Below are 22,044 nucleotides of genomic sequence, written 5' to 3'. Positions count from 1 at the left end.
GTGGCCCCTCATCTGGAGAGCCGGGTTTGATTCCCCACTCTTCCATGCAGCCAGCTGGGTGACTTTGGGCCAGTTACAATTCCTCTCAGAGGTCCCTCAGACCTACCTCACTCACATGATTTCTGTTGTGGGGAGAGGAAGAACAGACAATTGTAAGACACCTTGAGACTCCTTCGGGTAGTAAAAAGCAGGATGTAACCCCCCCCCCCAGTTCTTATCTAAGAATGGATGCTTTTCATTCAACTATACTGACATGGCACACACAGAGATACACACACCTTATGTAACTTGGATTTTTAAACCAGTGTACACTCAATAACCAATCATGGATTGCTCTTGAGCATTAATGATGTTAATGATGTCTTAATGATGTACCTGCCATTTCTAGGTGTATATTCTTACCTTTCTAGGTGTATATACTTACACAATTGCATGGTTCTCTTGGAAATTAGATTCACTACTAATTTAGGAGACAAAGTCCCAGGCTCATGTTGGTCCCCATTATGTAGACAACAATTCTAGAGATGCTGCATTGGCCACGAGATTTGCCTGGTGAGATTCATGTACTGATGTGGAAGGAACGATACTTATCTATTTCAGGATACCCACTTTTTAATCAATTCCTGTTTAGTAGTAGTGGTTTAGTAGCATTAGATTTTGTTTTTCTGATGCAGTGCTGAATCACTGGCTAAGGAAGACCTAAGCTGATCTGCATTCCATGACCTGTTGTTACATCTGATAGTGGCGATGGACATGAAGTCACAGGCAGGCACAAAGGAACAAGTGAAAAGGAGATGAGATGAGAAAGAGCAGTATTCTTGATCTGACCACCTCCAAAATTAGCCCTCTGGCAAGAGATCATGGTCATGCTATATTCTGTATTTGATAAGTTCCTTGTATTTGGGACCAGGAGTGATTATTTACCTGTTATTTGAGCAAAATTAACCAAAATAAAGAAGAGGAGAAGAGCTGGTTATTTATAACCCAATTTTTGCTACCTGAATGAGTCACAAAACGGCTTACAAATACCTTTCCCTTCCTCTCTACACGAGAGACATCCTGTGAGGGAGATGGGGTTGAGAGAGTTCTGATAGAATTACTCTGCAAGAACAGCTCTATGAGAACAACAGCTGGTCCAGAGTCACACAGCATGTGGAGGGGTGGGGAATCAAACCTGGTTTTCCGGATTAGAGTCCACTGCTCTTAATCACTACACCACACTGGTTCTCCAAAACTTCTAAGAGATTCCAAAGGAGTCTGTTACTGCATCACAAATAATCTTGTGATACTTTAAAGGCTAACAGATTTATCATGATGGAAGCTTTCTCAGATGACTGTCTACCTCATTCCACAAATGCTTATACAAACTCATGTTATTCAGCAGCCAGCATATTGTAACATGAAGACACAAGACAGACACAACACAGGCAGAATCCCAGGAAAGAAGCCATTGAGGAGAACAGTTAATATGGTCTTGCTAAGAGAATATTTTTTTAGCTTGACAAATACGAATGGCAACTTGATAGGACTCAGGAAACCCTAGACATATTGTGGGCCAAACTGCACATCCCTTGTAGAGGCATTTAACAGTGGGTTGGATCCAACCAGTTTTTCCACTGGCGCAAGATTCTCTTCCTTACTGCAGCCTCATCCCTAGTGGTTCTTTGGGTCCATATGCATCCCCCGATGCCTGACAAAACTGGGCAAAATTGGCCCCTTCTCCCACTTGATGCAGTGGAACAGCTGCATGGATCTAACCCCATACGCTTTGTCAGAGATTTAACTGGCTGTGGGGAAACAGTAGCTGGGGACGGGAGAAGGGCACTTTGAAGACTTTGAAAGTTTCAAGCAGGAAAAGGGTCAGGTGTGTAGAACAGATCTAGTAACCCACTTTATGATTTCAGACCTTATTTGTAATTTTTTTGGTGAGGGGCAGCTACCTGGGACTAATTTTGTGACCCAAAGTAGTCTTTAAGGAGAGAAAACTGAGGCAGATACGAGGGGGGGGGAAGGGCACCCTCTCTCTCTTTCTTTTCCATGTGTTTCATTCTCCCTTGATTATTAAGAGCTAATGTTGATGAAATTTCTGCAAACTCCATTCATTCAGGGATGAGCAGCCATATAGAGACCACACAGTGTAATTCACAGAAGTCTTTGGACTTGGGTATTCTTGTTTTATTATTCATTAGCCAGTGAAAGGCAAGAACACGGGAAGTGTACTTGGAAAACAAAAACAATAAATACATAAATACAAAAAGTGGACTGAAATCCATTTTGCTTATTGCCGATTTCAAAAAGGAATCATTGGGGGGTGAGCTTTCAAGATGAGGAATTTTACAATAAGATTTGTGGGATTGAAACAGAAAATGCCTTCATGCTTGAAGAGAAACTTATTTACCACCCTACTTGGTGTGATATTATAAAACTGAGATGCATAGCTCTCCACCAAATGGGTTTACAAGCTACACTGCCATTAAAAAGATTAGCCATGGCAAACAGCCAGCTAAAGTGTACTGAATGTATTGGAACAAACCAGTGAACTCAGTACCTTTTCCACCTCATCAAACCTAACAAGACTCATTTTCAAAACATATTATGAGAATTCAATTTGCTGCTTCACTGCCATACAGAAGTACAGCTTATTTCTGAGTGTCCGTAGGAGGCTTTGATGATGTCATAGTCTTGCTAGTAGAAGCTCTTTGTCTGCAGTTTTAAGGGCTGACTTTTGCAAGCGGCACATTAATATCACCCTCTCTTTTTAAGTTGTGCATGAACTTGCCATAACAAAGACAACACTTTGTATCAGAGAAGTTGTACAAGTCAATCATATTCTATATATGCTTCACCCTTTTCGCAGGAATAACTATTCTGCTTCATGGACCGCACAGCACATATGGGGGAGAGCAAGTCTTACAGAGTTTCATATTTGTCATCTACATCGTCACTGTTTAGTTTCCCCCCCCCCCTCCAAAAAAAAAATCCTCTGGATATTTAACATGGATGCTGGCATTTAATACAATGACTGGGATATTTATCTTCCTGTCTTTCTCTGAAAATAGTCAAGACCCAAACTGGGTAGCAACAACAAATATAATATAAATATATTAATATTAAAATATATAAAAAAGTTTAAAATAATATTAAAAGCAAATGTATCACATCCATTAATGAAGGAAGGCAATGCTAGCCATAGATAGTTCCACATTCCTTGTGCATTATCCAGAGTGCACTGCCTGGCCAGACCCTCGACTGTGAGGCCCTGCTCACTGATTCCTATACATCCTTCCCTGGGACCTTTTGCTAATTCATATCAACAGATAGAGCTAAGGCTAGTTCCTCTCATAGGTATTCCAAGAATGAGGCTGCTTAAGTATGCCGACGGTCTTTCTGCTAGATTGAGAAAAGGCAGTTCTTGTGGCAAAACAGACGGGATGATTTTTGGCACTTTTGTTAAGTACTATGATTCAAATGTTTTATGCTATTCTGGAACCAAACTTCTATATCCTCATTATTCTGGCTGGAGCAGGCAATGAAAGACGTGTGTGTGTTTAATGGAGATCCAGCTGAGAAAGTGGAAATTTCACCTGAGTCATACTTACGGTGTTGTAAAATTGCTTTCTATTTGTGGTGTACGTCTCGTCCGTACTACTGTCTTCATCCACTGATACATCAACCCCTCTTCCCAGTAAATTCCCACTTTCTCAACTGGACATCCAGAAACATCCCCATGATAATCCATGAAACGTTGGCCAAGAAACTGAAATGCTAACGCACAAAAAATTCACGGAGGAGAGATCCATCAATTGCAACTAGCCATGGTCAGTAAAAGGTACCTCAGAGGCAGTAAACCTCTGAAGCCCAGTGCTAGAAGGTAGCATCTGATGGCCATTATGTGAGATAGGATTCCAGACTAAGATGGACTACCTGGTCTGGTCCAGCAGGGATCTTTTTTTTTTTTTTAATGTAATACTGTTCAGTAAACGATGCAGAAAAGAGAAGTCTGCACTTGCTTTATTCATTCATAGCCAAACAAATCCTTTTCTCAGTTTCACAGTTTCCAGTAGGACAATTAACAAGGGGCTTGGATGATGCAATGTGAAGGTGGACACTGATTGGCCTGCCTAGGATTCTGGAAGCAATATGCCTCACAAAATCTCATTGTCGTGTAGGGCAAGTGTGTCGCTTTTCTGTGCCACCTCCATTTCAAAGCATCTCTGCATTCTCCATTCAGAAAGATGAAAGGGAACCATGACAGAAAATATCTAACATTCTAAGTCAGCCTTTCTCAACTTTTTTACCATCCGGGGACCATGAAAACTGGTTGAGGAAGCTTGTCTTAAGTGAAAGAGCCCCAGAGATTTCTAATGGAAGTTGCAAACTGTGAAAGATTCGGTTAGGCTGTTCACTGTACAGCCAGAGCTATGAAGGCATTCTGAACCTTGGCCTACATTTGACTTGATGGTTCTGTTATTGCCAACTAAGTTTAAAGTGCAATGGGAACTTTATTTAGATTTTTAATAAGTGCATGCTAATCATTATTACTGGACTAATGTTGTAACCACTACTATAGCAAAAGGAGCCTGAGCGGCCTTCTACAAAAATTGTGAATTAATCTCTTTTCAGTCCCCTGACATCATAAACTAGACGGTAAGTGTTAGCACACAAGTGAAGTTTGCAATAAAATCAAACTTAACCTCCCATTAAATATCTCCTCCTTCATGAGGGGGAGCTCCTAACGGAATAACTGTTGTCCTAATAGATATCCAATTGCCTTTGCCGTTATTGTACTTGAATGTATAAAGGTATGTCTCAAACATAATCACAGAGGTTTGAGTGGTCATATTTTTCTGAATTACACTAGAGAAAGTCCTTCTATTCAATCCAATATTTACATCTCATTTTTGGATCCCCGCTCGGGCTGTAAGTCCGATGCAGCTTTTGCAACATAATGAGTAGGGATGGGCATGAACCAGTTCATATGCAAAGATCTGGCATAAACTTGGCCTGATTTGGCCATTTAAACCTAACCTAACAGCTGAACAGTGTAGGTCTGCAGCTGACCTGTTAGTTTCAAATGGCTTTGGGCCATTTTACCGTAACAGCTGATAAGGCACCCTGGCTCTCTGTTAGTTGAAATGGCTGCCAGCAGGGGCTTCACCAACTGGTGACATGGCTGCCAGCCATTAAACCCGTCAGTTTTGCTTTGAAGCAGAAGTGAAATGGATGAGTTAAATGGCTGCTATTTACCCTTCCTGGCTGATCCCCTCTCTTTCTCCCAACCATGAAGAAAGGGAGATGCGTCACAGCTGCTAGGATTCTTTATGCATCAACATGGGGGGGAAATTCATAATGAGATCTGATAGAATATAGGACAATAACAAAACTTGCCTATATGATACAGAGTGAATCAACATTGGAATTCAGAAGAAATTGGAGGCCAATATTAGATTATATTGAACAGTAAAATCAAGTTGTAACAGAAGAAGGATAGAAGGCTGAGTCAACCTTGAGCTGGCTGCTGGGATTGAACTCCCAGCCTTACGGGCAGAGCTTCAGACTGCATTTGTAATACAATATTTTTCCACTTTCTTGTATCTTTCTAGATAAATAAAATATATTAAAAACAAAAAAAGAAAGGGAAATGTGAACTGGCCGGTTTAGAACATTATTGGCTTGATTCCAAACTGAACCAGAATTTTTAGGTTTGTGCTCATCCTTAATAATGAGCTAAAGGTGCTTGTCTAATAACTATATTCTTATTCTGCAGGCAATTATTCTTTCTCAACTTATATAATATAAATGATCCAAAGTTATTGTTAATCTAAGTTATCTGTATTGTTTCTGTTCTGTTTTATGTGAAACGCCTTGAGCCTTTGGGGAGGGTTGTGTACAAATATATAATAAATAATAAATAAAAATAAATAAAAAGCTCCGATACAGCTTACTCAAGATTTTTCAGCAGCATGGGGTGACTATAAAAAAGTTACAAGACAATAATATATTTCCCCCAAGAACGACTCAATTGCTTCAGTTATTCTGAAATTTTCTGTGTACTTGTTTCCCATGATGCTTAGAAAGGCTTACAAAAAATACAAGCGCAGTTTGATTATAGCAATCAATAAAATGATCTCTAAACATAACACAAAACTCAACAAATTATAAACTGAACTGAAATTTTACATCCCTTTCTCCAATGGGGAGAACATTGTAGAGCTTTGAGAACCATGGAACTATTTGCTTGGGAATCACCAGTGTATGCTTTGGGAATTCTTGATCTCCATGCTCATCTCAGTGTCCCCTGAAGTTTGGATTGTGACCAAAGGTTTAAAACAGTTCAGTAATAATCCATGGGAGCTTTGCAACTGACTTGACTGGAAGGTGATTTTCACCCATTATGAAAAACGTCATGACCACTGTTATGTGAATAATCTGCTTTTGGTAGGACAACACATACAAAATTGACCAAAACTCCAGCCATAACATATTTTACTTAAGAAAAACCCTCTGATGTGTTTAATATAAAAATAACAACACTGATGTGTTTAATATATGAGTGCTAACATCGTATAAATTAAGACAACAATCACAACCAGGTCTACTCAGACATAAGTCCCTTTTTTCTTTTCTATGGCCTAATATGCATGGCCACTGAAATGGCGGTTGGCGGTCGCATGGAAAACGTGGAGGAGGAAGAAGCAAAGCAAACCGCAAATGCACGGGACGAATGCAACGGTGGCAAAACCCAGAGCAGCTGCTGGCTGAGGCTGATGAGGCGGTGATGCAGAGCAAACAGGAAGGGAGGCGAACATGGTGCTGACCAAGGCTGGGCCACCAAGCAGGGCGGCCACAGCACGCGCAGGCACAGGCCCTGCCGGCAGAACCGAAGGGCACGGAAGCGGAGAGAGCAAGCACACCAAGAAGCCCTGTACACCACGGACCTCCCTGATTATGCACACGGCCACTCCGGAGCCGCTTCTGGTTGCGCCCTGGTCGCCTGGGAAGCTCCACTTTCTTCCGTATCTCACTAACGCATCTTTTTAGGCGGCATATGTCGACTCTGCGCCTGGCTGCCGCCTGCGGCATGCATTATTGGTGATTTTAGCCGCCGCCATTCCACCTCGAATGTGGACCTTCCCCTCCATGCATAATACGCCTATGTGTGGCTTATCCCAGGAAAATGTTCTTAGCATTGCAGACTAAAGCTTTCTCTACTTAGAACTCAGAAATATCTTTTGAAGAGATATAGGATGATCAACTTCCAAGTACTGGTTGGGGATCTCCTGCTATTACAACTGCTCTTCAGTTGACAGAGATAAGTTCATCTACAGAAAATGGCTGCTTTGGAAATTGGAATCTATGGCATTGTACCCCAAACCCCGCCCCCCTCAGGCTCCCCCCCCCAAATTTCCAGGTATTTCCCAATATGAAGCTGGCAACTTTAGACAGATGGAGGAGGGGAGCATGTGTTTGTATAGTCCAGTCACAGCTAAATTAGGGTGACTCTGTAGGGTTTTCAAGGCAAGAGATGTTCAGAGGTGGTTTGCCACTGCCTGGCTCTGCATAAGTAGCCTGAACTCCTGATTCAGCATGGTGCTTAATTAGTTATTTCCTGTTTCCTCTTGATATCCAAACATATTCCTAATACTTTGTGTGTGTGTGTGAGGGGGTGGGGGATCCTTCTTGACTATTTATTTATTGGTGGCATTAAAAACATATTTTCATGAAGATAATATTATAATAGCTTGATTATGATGGTGATTTCTTTCACATTTACTGCAAAAGAAAAAAAGGATTAATGAAATCCTCCCCTCTCCCCATTGTCCAGGTAAAAAAATCCCTTCAGGAATGCCGGGGTGCTGGAAAAGTAAATCAGAATTTGCTTCTTTCTCCGAATCTGGAATTCTAAGCCACTGTTTAACTCTGGTTTAGAATCCCAGTTCCTGGAAAAGAAACATTTACCAATTTATACAGGCATCATGACAAACCGGAGTTAGAATGAAGCCTTCATCCAAGCCTTCAATTGTGCTTGGCAAGCAAGGGAAGGTGTTTGTAAGCACTACTTTTCTTTAGGTTTGTTCTGGTCATAAAAGAAGCATATGTTTGTCCACAACATTTGAATGCAGATTAGATGATTCCCCCACAATGATGGCTGAAAACGTACTTTGCAAAACCTAAATACGAGAGTCTCAAGATTCTCAGCCTCACAGTTGCCTACAGAGTACATGTCATAGGCCATAAACTAGCCAATGGAGAGGAATGGTACTCATGTTGCATGTACTTAATTATGCAGGCTCTTATTATGCTTTATGAGAGCCAGCTTGCTTATTAATACTTAATCAGAAATGTTCAACCAGCCAATGTGAACAAGCTTTTAAAGAGTCAGTGTAGCTGGCTGCTCAAGCAATGTGCTGGACTCTCACTAGCTATTTCACACAGATCAGAGAACTAATTAATTTACCATTTCTTTAGTTGCCCAAAAGCAAAATAGAGATTCATATTCCACATGCACAATCAACGTAGTTCATTAAAGACATCTCTATTTGACAAACAATCATAAATTATCAGCCTTCCTCATGTTCTCATCCTTTGCACTGCGTAGCAGAGTTCTAGCTATCAAGATTAAGTTAGCCACTTTGCATGTAGGAAAATCCTAATAACCTTTTATGACACTCTGTTAGCTAACTGGTCATGATGTTTTTCTCATTTAAGAAAATCAGGAAGGTACACAAGGCCTGTAAACATAGGAGTTAAAGTACAATGTGTTAAACAGCTGCAGCTTGCAAATACTAGAATAACTCCATGGTGACCAAGCTAACAATCAGAGTCAAAGGTTACAATAAAAGAGATGTGTGTATGAGTGTCAATTAAGCAAGGGTAAAACACCATGTAGTGGCCAAAGCAAGGAAGGTTAACATCATGCACAATCCAATTTTTCCAAATAGCTTTTATAGATTCATCTAGGACACGCATCTACACGGGCTAGTGAACCCACTTTGTGAACCCACTTCCTTTGCAGGAAGGATGCAATGGAATGCTTCCAAAGGCAAACAAGATCTTTTTCTTTATCACAAAATTAAAGACTACTCCTCTCACCCTCCCACCTGGGTCCTGGTCATGTTCTCAGAACATAAAATCCGTTCTTATTGGTTATAAAACATGTCCATTGCTAACCCATGAATTGCCTGGGTGATATTGTCAAACGCAAAACATTTGAATTTCAATAATACCTTATTGTGTCCTCTTAAAGTATATTTAACCTTTAAAAAATATGTAGGACGAACAAAATTTGGAATGGCCATGCCAGCACCGAAGAAAGAAAGTTTCAAATAATAGACCTTGTTGCTGCATAGAGTTATATGGCCATGATCAAATAAATGTAAGAAAAATGGAATGCAATTGAATATGCTATTCTCTCAGTAGCTCAACCCACTTTGATTTGCTCCACAAGAAGAGTGTGTAAGATACTAAATGAATGGCCAAAACCATTCATTCAATAAAGGCAAATAATTATTAAGATTTCCATTAACCCTAGATCAGGCTTTCTTAACTGAGTTTATATGAAACCCTTGGGTTTCTTGATGTATAAAACCATGTTTCAGCCCTTATCACCAGTTTTCCACCTTTCTAATTATCATAAAACTTTCCTTTTTGATATGGAAAGTTTTCTCACCAACTATAAATCTTAGAGGACAGTCAAGGAACAGTGACAAGAAAAGTCTCTGCATTTTGGGAAACAGCACAGTCTTTATCAGTGGTGGGCATCACAACTGAAACCACAGGGAAGTAGCATTAGGGCTGCTGTGTCCCCCCTGGCTGTTGGTGGAGGATTGGGGGGGGGGGAGGTTGCCAGGTACAGCTTGGGGAATTCCTAGAAATTTGGGGGTGGAGCCTGAGGGGGGCGGACAGGGACCTCAGTGGGCACAGTACCACAGAGCCCACCCTTCAAACATCCATTTTCTCCAGGGGAACTGATATTTGTAGTTTGGACATGAGCTGGAATTCCAGGGGATCCCCAGGCCATACCTGAAGGTTGGCATCCCTGAGTGGCACATAATGTGTAGCACAGTTAAATTTTAATAATCTGGAATCTTGAGAAAAATCTGGTAAGTGCAGGCAATACACATTTCATTTGTTTGTTATTAATTAAAATACGTATGCTCTACTTTCCCTTTTGACTCAAAGAGGCGGCTTCTACGCCATGTTGGAGATTTCCCATCATTTATTTTACCCACAGCTGCAGTGGGGGGAGAATCTGGATTGAGACGACAACAGTGAAGTTTTAGTAATTTTTCCCCATACCTCCCACCCAGTATTATAACCCCCTCCTGTTAGCCCCAGTGGGAGAAAAGGACAGGGAGCCGGTCTCTCCCTTGACTCTAGCCCTTGATTACTATTCAGCAAACAGAGGCAGAGGTGGGAGGATTTCACTGCAAACCCAGGACTGCTACTGTAGATTAAAGTAAACAGCCATGAGTGTTTGACATAATGTAGTTTAACCCTGAGAAGCAAAGAAGAAAGAATTTTGGTTACTGCCGACGAAGAAACAAAAATATGTTGTTTAGCCCTATATTAGAGCGGTAGCAACACTTGAGAATAAAAGTAGTTTTCTTGAGTTTGTGGGAGTCAGTGAGAAAGGCATAAGCTTTTTAGTGTACCAAGAGACAAAGGAGAAGTTGTTGCATTTTAGAATGACCTTGCTATGCATTGCTCAGTGCAGCACAGAAGAAGGGGGAAGGGGAGGAAGTGAGCACTATATTAAGGCCAAAACTCCTTGGGGGGGAGAAAGGTCATAAGGGAAAATCAAAGGCAGGGAAATAAGCAAGGCTTGTAGATTAAGCTGCATCCTGGAAGATTATATTACTAGAAAGCTGGTGAGAAAAATCTCCCAGCTAGGAATGAGATTTGGCCTGTCATTCTTGTCTAGAGGTGTCAAAGCTAACAAACCGTCAACATGGAGGGTCTGCTGAAAGGGAAAAAAGGGGGGGCGAATCAGAGAGGATATCTGAGACATGAACATATGTCCAACCAGTAAATTACATGACAGCCTAATGCAATGACAAACAAGAACAGGTCACTTTAAGAGAATGATTAATACACGAGATTACTGTGCATGCACACTTATCTGAAAGCAAACCTTGTATGTGGGTGTGAACCCCTGGTAAGTCAGTTGCTATCTCTGCCACACAACAGTTACAAGAATAATTATAATAATTAATGGAGAGAGGTGATAAAGTTAACAATTGCCCACCTGTATCATGGCTAACCACAATGTCCTTATTTCGTTTTTCACACCTACCCCCTTCTCCTAGTGATTACAGTCGACCAAAGACCTATTTCCAACACAAACTGAGCTTGCTGTTTGCTTAATGTCAGGGTGTCAAGCGACTGATAGAACCTACATAGTTTAAAAATACTGGAGACGGCCCATCATGGCTAATATGATAGAGAGAAAAAAAAAAACCCAAGCAGGTTTAATACAAATGTATCTCCAGAATTGCACTGTAAACTATTTCTGAAAAACAAGAATGTATGGCAATGCCACAGAGAGGACTTTTCAAGTAGCTGGCAAGCTGAGTCAGGTCACTCCCTAATAAATAGCCAGAAGGGAATGGCTAATCCCCTAAGGGGCAGGGATACCAACATGGAGGCAACGGAAAATGGCTGCAGAACAGATTGTCTAACTTCTATACCAATTAAAGCACCACTGGATATGAGATAAAAAGGAGATTTAACTATCTACTTTGGGATTGCAAAGGTGCACACATTAAAAAACAACAACACTTTGTATTTCTGTTGCCATAAAAGGGTGCTGGGTGATACTCTGAGCTGTGCTGCACCGTACATGGAAGATGCATCATACAACCTGTCAATGTATTGCTTTAATGTTAAAAAGTAACTGGAGGAGACAGGTAAAAAACAGGTGGTTATATTTTTTTTCTATCACGTTATCAGTTATAGGGGAAGGGGTGGGGAATAGTAGAGGGCAAGGAGCCAAACCCACTTCCCTTTACGCCATGCTGACAGGGGCGACTCAAGGCTGGTTTTTATAATAAAAGAAATGTCAATCCAATCAGGGATCGCCCATATAAAGTACAGAGTTATTTTACACAGAACATCTAAAACCCTAACCGTTCTGTGTTGTTTCCACATGGATTATCTGCCCCAAGCTTAATGCTTCTGGAAAGTGAATTTCTCCCTGCTTCCTCAGGGCACTGGAGTACATTTATACACCTCCAGGAGTTTCCCCAGCTTTTTTCTGATATTTCTCACACTTTGCTCTGACATTTTGGGAAAGTTCATGGCTGGTGAATGTATGGGGAAATTCAGATTTTACATGCCACGTGGCAGTCCTTTCCCCTGACCCTTTCCCTGTGGCAGCCATTCCTCCCTCTGGCACTAGGCTGGGGACTTATCTTTTTAAACTGGAACTTGAATCCCGTAGTAATAGGATACTGTTGTAACAAAAGGTGTAGCAGGAAAGGAAAAAGACTTATCTTTGCAAGGGAGAGGACTAGAGATTTATTTTTCCTAAAATGAAAGTTGGGAATTCAGAAAACCTGTCACACCTACTGTTGCAGCAGCATATCAATGTACGGATATTCTAGTGCCTGTCAATTGAGAGAATCAAGTAACTATTGAAAATGAAATAATAATTGCATCTAATGTGAGGATTCATCTTCAGCGATATGGATATTCGCTGTATCATCAATTAGCCAGCAAAAGCAACTTTTGTGTTATATACCGGCGATGGTCTTTTCCATGCGAAGATGAAATAATCATATACATCCTCCTGGAACGTGACATTTTAGAAAGTCTAGAAGGTATTACGATGGTTTTATGGATCTTGCATCATTAGATGCTAATGACCTCAAGGCTCTCTGTGTGTGCTAATTTAAAGTAGTTATGTTTGCATATTAATAACCATGAAAAACGAAGAACTGTTGACAAGACAACTACAAACTACATACAATTTCAAACTGCCCTGCTATAGTTAAAAAAAAGTGATGAATATATTACAAAAGCTTGGCTTCTATAATGAATATACAAATGATCTTTTTTTTTAACAAAGCAGAATTTTTAAATGACAGTACTTACAGAAATCATAGAACTTGTCTCATACATCAGTAATATGGTCAAAACTAAGCATTTTAAAGACCTGTTATTTTCAATAGACCCTTGGCTTTAGTTTCACATGTTTATTTATTTGTTTGTTTAGGTTTTTATGCCGCCCATTTCTTTGCAGCTCTGGGCGGTTTACATTGAACATTCTATAACTTACATGGAACCTTACAGAGACTGTAACATCAAACAGTTTTCAGTAAAGCATCAAAAGATTACAATAACACATTTATAATATAAATCACAATTAACAGTAACAGGTTAAGAGGTTAATTATTTTAGTTATGGGGGGCGTCTGGGGGACCAGCAGGTGTTCTGAGTCAGTTGGCCTCAAGCGAATGACTGGTGAAAGAGCTCCCTCTTGCAGGCCCTGCAATACTGTGGAAGTTCTGGCAGGGCTCTGATCTCCTCCACCAGGTGGGGGCCAGGACCGAGAAGGCTCTGGCCCTTGTTGAGCCCAATGCGCTTCTCTGGGGCCAGGGATCCGCAGCCAGTTGGAGGTGGCAGAGTGTAAGACTCTTTTGGGGGTATAGGCAGGGAGGCGGTCTCTCAAATACACTGGGCTGTTTTTACTTTTAAAGTAATCAAAACTCTATTTGACAAGCACACTGTTTCCCCCACCCCCCTCTCTGCTACAGGATATTATGCCACATTCAGTTCTCCAACATATTTTATACTCAAATACAGTCCTGAAATAAAAAGGCTACTTTTGACAAAGAATTCAGACATTTCTGGCTGTTCAACTGAAATATCTGGGGTTTGTTGTTGTTGTTGTTGTTATTATTATTATTATTATTATTATTTAAATGGTTTATTTTACAGGCAGTTATTTTGTTCAGTGGGTTGTCAGCTTAAAAAATCTCCCACAACCAAGTTACTCTCTCAGATAATTTCACAGATTTGTGTAGTGAACTAGGTGAATGTTTTCCTGAGAAGGATGCCAGTTTTTTGTTTGTTACCAAACAGTGAAGAGACGGCTACATATCGAGGTTGTGTCTGGCTAGACTTGCTAAATATTCTAGAACAAGAGAAGAGTCTTCCTACTTTTCTGTCACTGCATCTATTATTTTTTGAAAAACAGAAACGTCAGGTACTTAGTTACAAACAAATATCCAGCAGGTATTTCCTTCCATTTATATAACAAACACAAAATTGACAAGAGAGCACAAAAGACATTTTGTGGTTTTGTCCTCTCTTGGGTACTTTGTTTTCTATACTGAAAAGCCACTGGCTGTTTACCTTTTCCTCACAGGAAAAGTGCTCTAACTGCTTTAATTGCCTTGGTTGCCCTTTTCTGCACTTTTCTAGCTCTGCAATATTTTTTTGAGATATGGCAACCCGAACTATAAAGAATGTTCCAGAGGCCATATCATAGATCTATACAAGGCCATTACAATATTGACAGCTTTATATTCAATTCCTGTTCAGTAGGGAGTTTGTCTGTTTTCATCACTGCCATACACAGAGTCGACATTTTCATCAAGCTATCCACAATGACTCCCCATCTCTTTTTCTCTCTTAGCCCTGGCCAATTCTGATTTCCGTCAATATATATTTAAAGTTAGGGTTTTTTTGTTTTGTTCCAGTGTGCATTAACTTACATTTACTTACACTGAACTTCCGTTTCTATGTTGTTGCCCTTTCACTGTTGGAAATCCTGTTGGAGCTCTTTACAATTGACTTTGATTTTCAGGGTCCTGAATAATTTGGTATCATCTCCAAACAAAGTCACTGCACTTCTGACATCCATCCAATTCGAAATAATTTACAAACAAATTAAGCAGCATCACTTCCAAGACTGATCCTTGTAGGACCCACTGCTTACTTCCCCCTATTGAAAGACCTGACTATTTGTTCTGACTCCCTGCTTCTTGCTGCTTAACCAGTTTTTACATTATAGGAGGAAAAGAGGTGAGACAGTGCAACTCCCAGCTCTTGACAGGATCCCAATCAACAGCTTTGGCAATCATCAGGAGTCTTGGGGTAGTCCTGGGTGTAAACTGCACAGAGCTTTTATTCCAATCCCAGGTCGATTCAGTCCCTGCCCTCTACATAGAATGCGATTTCTGTTTGGATTTTGGGCGATTTAAATTTTCCTTCTGCAGCAAGGATTGATCCGGAGTGACCCTACCTTTATTGTGCGATATCTTAAAGTGCTTTTAACCCTCAATATTTTTCAAATCCGGATTGGGAAAGCAAGCTCCGTGGTAGAGAACCTCTGATAGGCTATACCTGGTCATGTGACAAGCTTGCCTTAAAGGAGAAGCCACTAATTTCTCTCAACTTCTGTCAGTCCTGGATTTTTTCTCCCTTCTCTGCCTTTTTCAATTCTCTCCCCCCCCTCCAAGAAAATAAAGAGGCTCCCTGCTTGGCTCCTCTCCCCCCTTCAAGAAAAGAAAGAAAGAGGCTTGGCTCCCCCCCCCCCTTCTGTACTACCCTAACCATGTGCAGAACACTTTCCTGTTTCAATGAGGAGGGGGGGGAGAGGAAGACCCGAGTTCAAAGCGATCTGAATTCAACAGGAGTGACAATGGAATAAACAAAGTAAGTGCAGACTCTGCCCTGGATGCCCCCTCGTCTGTAGGGGCCCAGGTCAATAATGTTGGGTGCCAGGGATTTTTACCATCTTTGCCAGGCACAATAATTAGCACCTTACTTGTTAACATCCACCTTAGTCACCATAATCCATGCAACATGAAGCTGTTCTGAAAATTTTAACTGGTCCAGAATTCAGCAGTGAATGTCTTTATGGGAAGCCAATGGAGAGCACATATTCCACTGCACCGGCTCCAAATTGAAGGCCAAATCAAGTTCAAGATCTTGGTTTTAACTGTCAAAGTCCTAAATAGTCTGAGATTGTCCTGTCTGTGGGACCGCCTTTTCTTTTATGTCCCCCAAAGGACACTTAGTTTGAGTGATCAAAATCTACTCAAGATCCCAGTATCAAAGAAATTTAAGTGGCCTCAACCTGACGTGGTAGAATGCTCTGCCTGAGGATATTAGGGTCCTGCAGGACCTAAAGCAGGGCCATAGGGCCTGTAACACAGCTGTTCCGCCAGGCCTATGGTTGAGGCCTAGAGTACATCATAATTTCAGCTGGCCTCCCTTTATCAAATCTATTTCATAAAGTCAACTCTAGTTAGGATAGGCTAAAACAAATAAACAAATAAATAAGCAATCCTCTTATTTCATTGGGCCTTTCCTTTATCTTTCAAATAATTAATATAACAAGTAGAAAAATGCTGTAAGTTTGAATGCGGGCTCTGTCCCTTCCTCCCTAAATGCTAGTGTGACTGGCATTCAGCTACACACATTCTTGGTTATGAAAACTAAACACGTCAGTAACAATTTTAGCATCAATTATATAGACTGGAAAAATGCAGTAAAAAAAGCACCATCATTTTGACATGGGGATGGGGTGGAGAGAGACAAGGCTATACAAGTATGGAAGAAATAATAATGATATGACTTGGAAAGGATAAAACACATATTGCTGCATAAGCACTGTTTTTTGGGGTGGGTGGGGGGAATTTACTGCTGGAATCAGCTATTTCTGAAAACAGGTAACACCCTGAACAAGACTGCCATTCATTAGTATACCATTTATTACTGCAAGCATAGCAAGGATTCTAAGGGAAGAGAAGATCTTTTTTCTTAAGGTCTTTCTTAGCAAAATATACCAAAAGCCATATACCATTTTAAAGCAGTCTTTCCCTCTGCATTGGGACATACTGAGCCAAACAACATATTGGTGTTGCAATGTACACATGCGGTGGTTCACACATTCAAAACAACAACTATGGGCCGTAATCAAGCAGAAATATTTCCAGTGAAATCCAAAACAGAGTCTAAGGCCACTGATTTGGAGCAGAAGAACAGCTGGTTTTTATACCCTGCTTTTCACTACCCGAAGGAGTCTCGAAGTGGCTTACAATTCCTTCCCTTCCTCTCCTCACAATCGACACCCTGTGAGGTGGGTGGGGCTGAGACAGTTTGGACAGAATTGCTCTGTGATAACAGCTCTAACAGGACTATGACTAGCTCAAGATCACCCAGCTGGCTGCATGCGGAGGAGCGTGGAATCAAACTTGGCTCTCCAGATTAGAGGCCGATGCTATTAACCACTACACCAAGCTGGCTCTCTTGCACTATTAATTTCCCAGTTATACATGAGAGGAGTAGAGGAAGAGGGAAATGGACCACGCAAGCCTGAGATTCTCCATCCCAAGTGTCATTCTTGGCCCTTTCTGTGTGAATCATACCAAAGACTCTTAGTTTATCATGGAGAAAACTTGTCTGCTTCTGTCATTCTGCTAAACTGCTTGCAGTTGGGCACCATTCAAATAAAGTTAAACTTGTTTTCACAAGAAAGAGTTAAGCAGATGCTTAACCTTCTGATTGCTACCAATGAGCATTACAGCACCTGACTGGATAATGCCTGTCTTATATGTCTTCTGTCTGTCCTGTGGTAAATCATGATCAGTTACACTAAATACCCATCCTGGAATACTCTGAAGCTTTAAAAAGGTTTGAAAAACGTTGTCAATAAGCCCCCAACCAAATCAAATCTCCAAACAAAATGAAGAGATTCTCTTACTGGACTCTGTGAGGAGGATTTTATGAATCGCTTGCACAAACACAACCCTCTTTCTCGATTCTCCTCCTGAAAGGCTAGGCATACTGTCCTCATTTTATTATTATTCTGGTCTTAGTGTATTTACTGCCTCCTGTACCTAAACAAGTCATCGTCACTCTTCTTGTCAGACTGCTGGCCCTTCATCACAGCCGTGTCAGGCCTCCCTGGCTCCAGGACCACCACTAACACGGGAAAGCCAAATTCATCACAAGGGTGTGCAGTGTTCAAAGTTGTCACACCTGACCTGACTGATGGCTTCTTGAGCGTAAGTGATATGAATTTACAGCTTGTATCACATTCTTTAAGCCTAAGCGCAAGGAAGGGAGAAGGCAACTTTCTTGTTTCAAACTGTGAGGACATTCACAGGCTACTTTTTCTGAATGGAGTGGCTGGGCTTTTTTGTTTCTGGTTACTTAAAGCCATTGCTTTGGCATTCTTGCAGGGAGTGGAGGAGAAAGGAATATAATATTGAATCTGTACTGCAATTACTATGAATTTATTAAAGAGGCTATCAAACTTTTAAGGACAGGGCAATGAGAAAATGTGTGGGAGGATCCATATATTAAGAATAAAAGAAGTGAAAATCTGCCTCTCACAGGTATTTGGAACACATACCTGGTCTGGGGCTCTTTGGTCCCTCCCCCTTCCCTCTCTCTCTCTCTCTCTCTCTTGTGTGTGTGTGTGTGTGCGCACGCATGCATGCACACACACAGACTCCTTCCCCCTCCCCCTTCCCTCTAGTTTCCCTGACCTCCCCCTTGGTCCCTCCCCCTCCCTCTATGACAAACAGATAGACAGATACATACACATATGTGCACGCAATATGTGCACGCAGAGTCCTTTCCCCCGTACCGCTTGTGGCAGGATCCCTTGTTTCCTCCGGCTACACAGGTGGTGCCCTGGTGGTTGCATGGGTGTGGGCCATCCACCGGTGGCTTCAGGGACCATGCCTGGGCCCACAGCAGTTGCACGGGTCATGGCCTGGCCCCCAGCAGCTTCACTGGCCACATCCTGATTGGCCCTTCCTCTCCATCTCCCATCCTCCCTCCTTGGCCGCTCGCAGAGAAGGAACAATCCCTTCCCTGGGCCGCGTCAAGCACACTCGCCACTGCTAGAGCGATAGCCGCGGCCACGGTGAGGGAGGGGAAGGGGGAGCCTACCTTCCCTGGACCCAGGGTGCCGCCCGCGGGACTGTTGTTCCACAGGGGCCTGGGGGAGGGCCTTGCAAAGCCCATTCTTATGAATGGGCTTTGCTGCAGGTATAGTAATAAAATTAAAAATCAGTCATTTAGAAGATCACAGACCTTATCGTTTGATATCTGGATCCTTGCGGGCTATATATGCTGAGGCACAAAACTTTGCAACACATCTAAAAATTGAAGAGTTTCATCTACCAAGAGTTTTTCAAGGCATATTCTATCACAGGGTCCTGAAAGTTTTTTAATAATGGCAAAATAGTTCTATACCACAGCTCGTTATGGAGAGGGAAATGGGGGGAAATGCTCCTTGTTCTCAATTTCTCTAAGGGGACATGGGCAGATTCTTTCAGCGAGTGGAATCCTATTATATTTGCCATCCATGATGGGAAGGCTGCAAGTCTAGCCAGAGTAAAGGGCCTTCTGAATGTGTTTACTTCCAGAAAAGCAAGGTTGGAAGTTGGAACCAGGGAGGAGTTACGTTCCGGTGAAAACAAAAAAAAAAGTGACCTTGAAACAGTACATTATCTATTATTGTCCTTCAATATTGGGTAGCCAGTACTGAGCAGACAATACTGATCAATGGTCTGATTCAGTAAAAGAGGTGTGAAAAATAAGGCCGAGGCTGATGGGGAAAGTAAAATAATATTTTATTATTCAGTTAGAAATCCCCTGCACTGATCTTGTGCTCTTGTTGAAGGAATCCTGGAAGACTAACGGATTCTCCTGAAGAAGCCTATTGGCAAAATTTTTAGCTGAGTAATACATTTTTTAAAATTTACTTGCACCATCGGCCTTATTTTTATCCCTTAGTGACTGGTGCAGCCATTTCATTTTCTGCCTGATTCAGTATAAGGCAGCTTCATACATCTAATGGGGAAAACTGTGGCTGTCACTGAAAAACAGAGGGTCTGCCCTGTATCTGAATGGGCAAATCAAAGAAGGCTCAACTGGGAGGTGACCCTGGAAGGATATGAGGTGGCAATCAAGGTCATAATAAACTACTAAAAACAAAAACAAAAATAGGACATTAAAGCATTACTGACTAATGTATGGTTTTATTCCCAATTTCTGGGATCTGGGATTTTATCTTCAGTACAAGGACGGAATAGCCCTGATCCAGATGGGCCAAGCTAACCTGATCTCACCAGATCTTGGAAGCTAAGCATGGTCTGGTCTGGTTAGTATTTGGATGGGAGACCATTAAAGAAGCCCAGGGTTGCTATACAGAGCCAGGCAACAGCGAATCACCTCTGTTAGTCCTTTGCCTTGATAACCCTATGAGGTCACCAAAAGTCACCTGTGACTTGATTGCCCTTTCCACTACTACCAGGTGAACGATATAAAACAACTCTCACCAGTCACAGCAAATGGAGAGAAGGAGCTGCCTAAAAATCCTGAATCCCCCTGATTCTGAATGTGCATCCCCCCTGAAACTATATGAGATTCACTGTTACAGAAATATGTTTGTTTCTTAAAAATATATAATGGTACACTGCAAATATAAGAGGTGCTTAAACTGGTGTTAAGAAACCTAGAGGTCTGATATAGAGAAATTTCTGGAATTCCACAGGGTTGTGGTGATGCAGTTGTCCCATTATCACTGGGAATTCAGAACATAAAATTTTTAATGCACATTTCATCTGTGCTATGTTGAAGTCTGTTCCTGGATATACAGTATTAATTATTGCACTTTTGATATTAATAATTTGGGGGCAGTCTAGTACTCAAAGGTCAGATCCATTTATTTATGTACTTATAAATTCTTATAGGTAGTTCTGTATTAATTTAATGAATCATCTTTGGTTATTTAATTAATCATATTTGCTTATTTTAATATAATTGATGTAATTTTCATGTAATATTCCTGAAAATGTATTTACTTCTGTGTTGGTTTGTGAGCATAATAAAGACATTGTCATTCATTCATGTGTGCTACGCACATAACCTGGACATGTGATGGAGTTATCAAATAATTTGTTTTATTATATGTCTCTGTGTTACATTTTTTGATCTATGGCCCTGTCCTTTAGAAACTCAAAAGTAAAACTATGGAGAAAAATGGATTGCAAATTTTCCAAATTACCTGCCCTCATGGAGCAGGATTTGTGATCGTCACTCCACAAGTGTTTTTATTCATGCATTTGTTTTTTTCATTATGTTTCCAGAGTGCAGGGGTACAATTTGAGAAATTCTCTGTGAGTAGAGAGGCTGTGCTCATTGGGTTGTATCAATGAGCTTTCATTTTCAAACTGCTGCTATTTTACAAGGGCATCTGCTGATTCATTTGTGTATTGAGTATCTTAGTGAAGTAGAACATTTCAATGATGTTTGCAGAGAATGTTCTCAGAAGATTATCCCCATTGTTTCAGGAAATCAAAGAGCACAGAACTAAATCACAGTATCTTCTTTTGCAGAAGACATGATTATGCAAAGAAACGGCAAGTTAGGGATAGTAAGTTTCTTCTTTAATTCTTAGTGTTAAATATTTGCTAAAGTTAACTCCAGTCTGAAATCTTGTGTTCTAATATGGTCTTTGAAATGTCTTACAGACTCTCTCTTTAAATTCAAATGTTAATCTATTAAGCACATAAGCCTCACATCAGAATTGTCTTTCTCCTCTTTTTTTGATCTGCTAAAGAATCTTTTGTTTCTAGTATCTGCAGCTGTCCCCTGTAGTTCCTGTGCATGAAATCCCTTAATGGTAGCATTTCTTCTGAGCGTAGAGGGAATTCTACATTCTTCTAAGCATGTTCTCTAAAACATCTCCAAATTTCACAATGTATAAAATTAAATAGGTTCCCTTTTCCCTGATGCTGTAACAAGTGTAAAAATAAGGGTCTGGACCCAAAGAACCAAGAGCAGAACTTTGCTTGTAGAACAGATCTTTCCTGCCTCCTCCTGTTTTCTATCATCTCATGTGCCATCCCCAAAGCAGATCCTGTTGAGGAACTTCCAAAAACAATGTGGCATACAATACAGCAGATATGGAGGCGAGGAAGATGCTACAGCTTAAGTCCTTTGTCAGTTCTGAGCAGCTCGAGGAATCACCAGGAACTCTATGATAGGAACTTCCTGTAAGTACAGAGTTGT

At 41.1% G+C, this 22,044-nt stretch overlaps 1 protein-coding gene across 3 annotated transcripts in view; it reads right to left on the bottom strand.

Moving 5' to 3' along the window:
• The window catches only part of INPP5A (inositol polyphosphate-5-phosphatase A), a 295,368-nt gene that overhangs the window by 9,779 nt on the left and 263,545 nt on the right, over window positions 1-22,044 (bottom strand). The window lies entirely within an intron of this gene.

The sequence above is a fragment of the Paroedura picta genome, chromosome 8 (assembly GCF_049243985.1).
Source record: "Paroedura picta isolate Pp20150507F chromosome 8, Ppicta_v3.0, whole genome shotgun sequence".
Classification (NCBI taxonomy): Eukaryota; Metazoa; Chordata; class Lepidosauria; order Squamata; family Gekkonidae; genus Paroedura; species Paroedura picta.
Note: the sequence above shows the minus strand (reverse complement) of the source record. Positions and strands in the feature narration are given on the sequence as shown.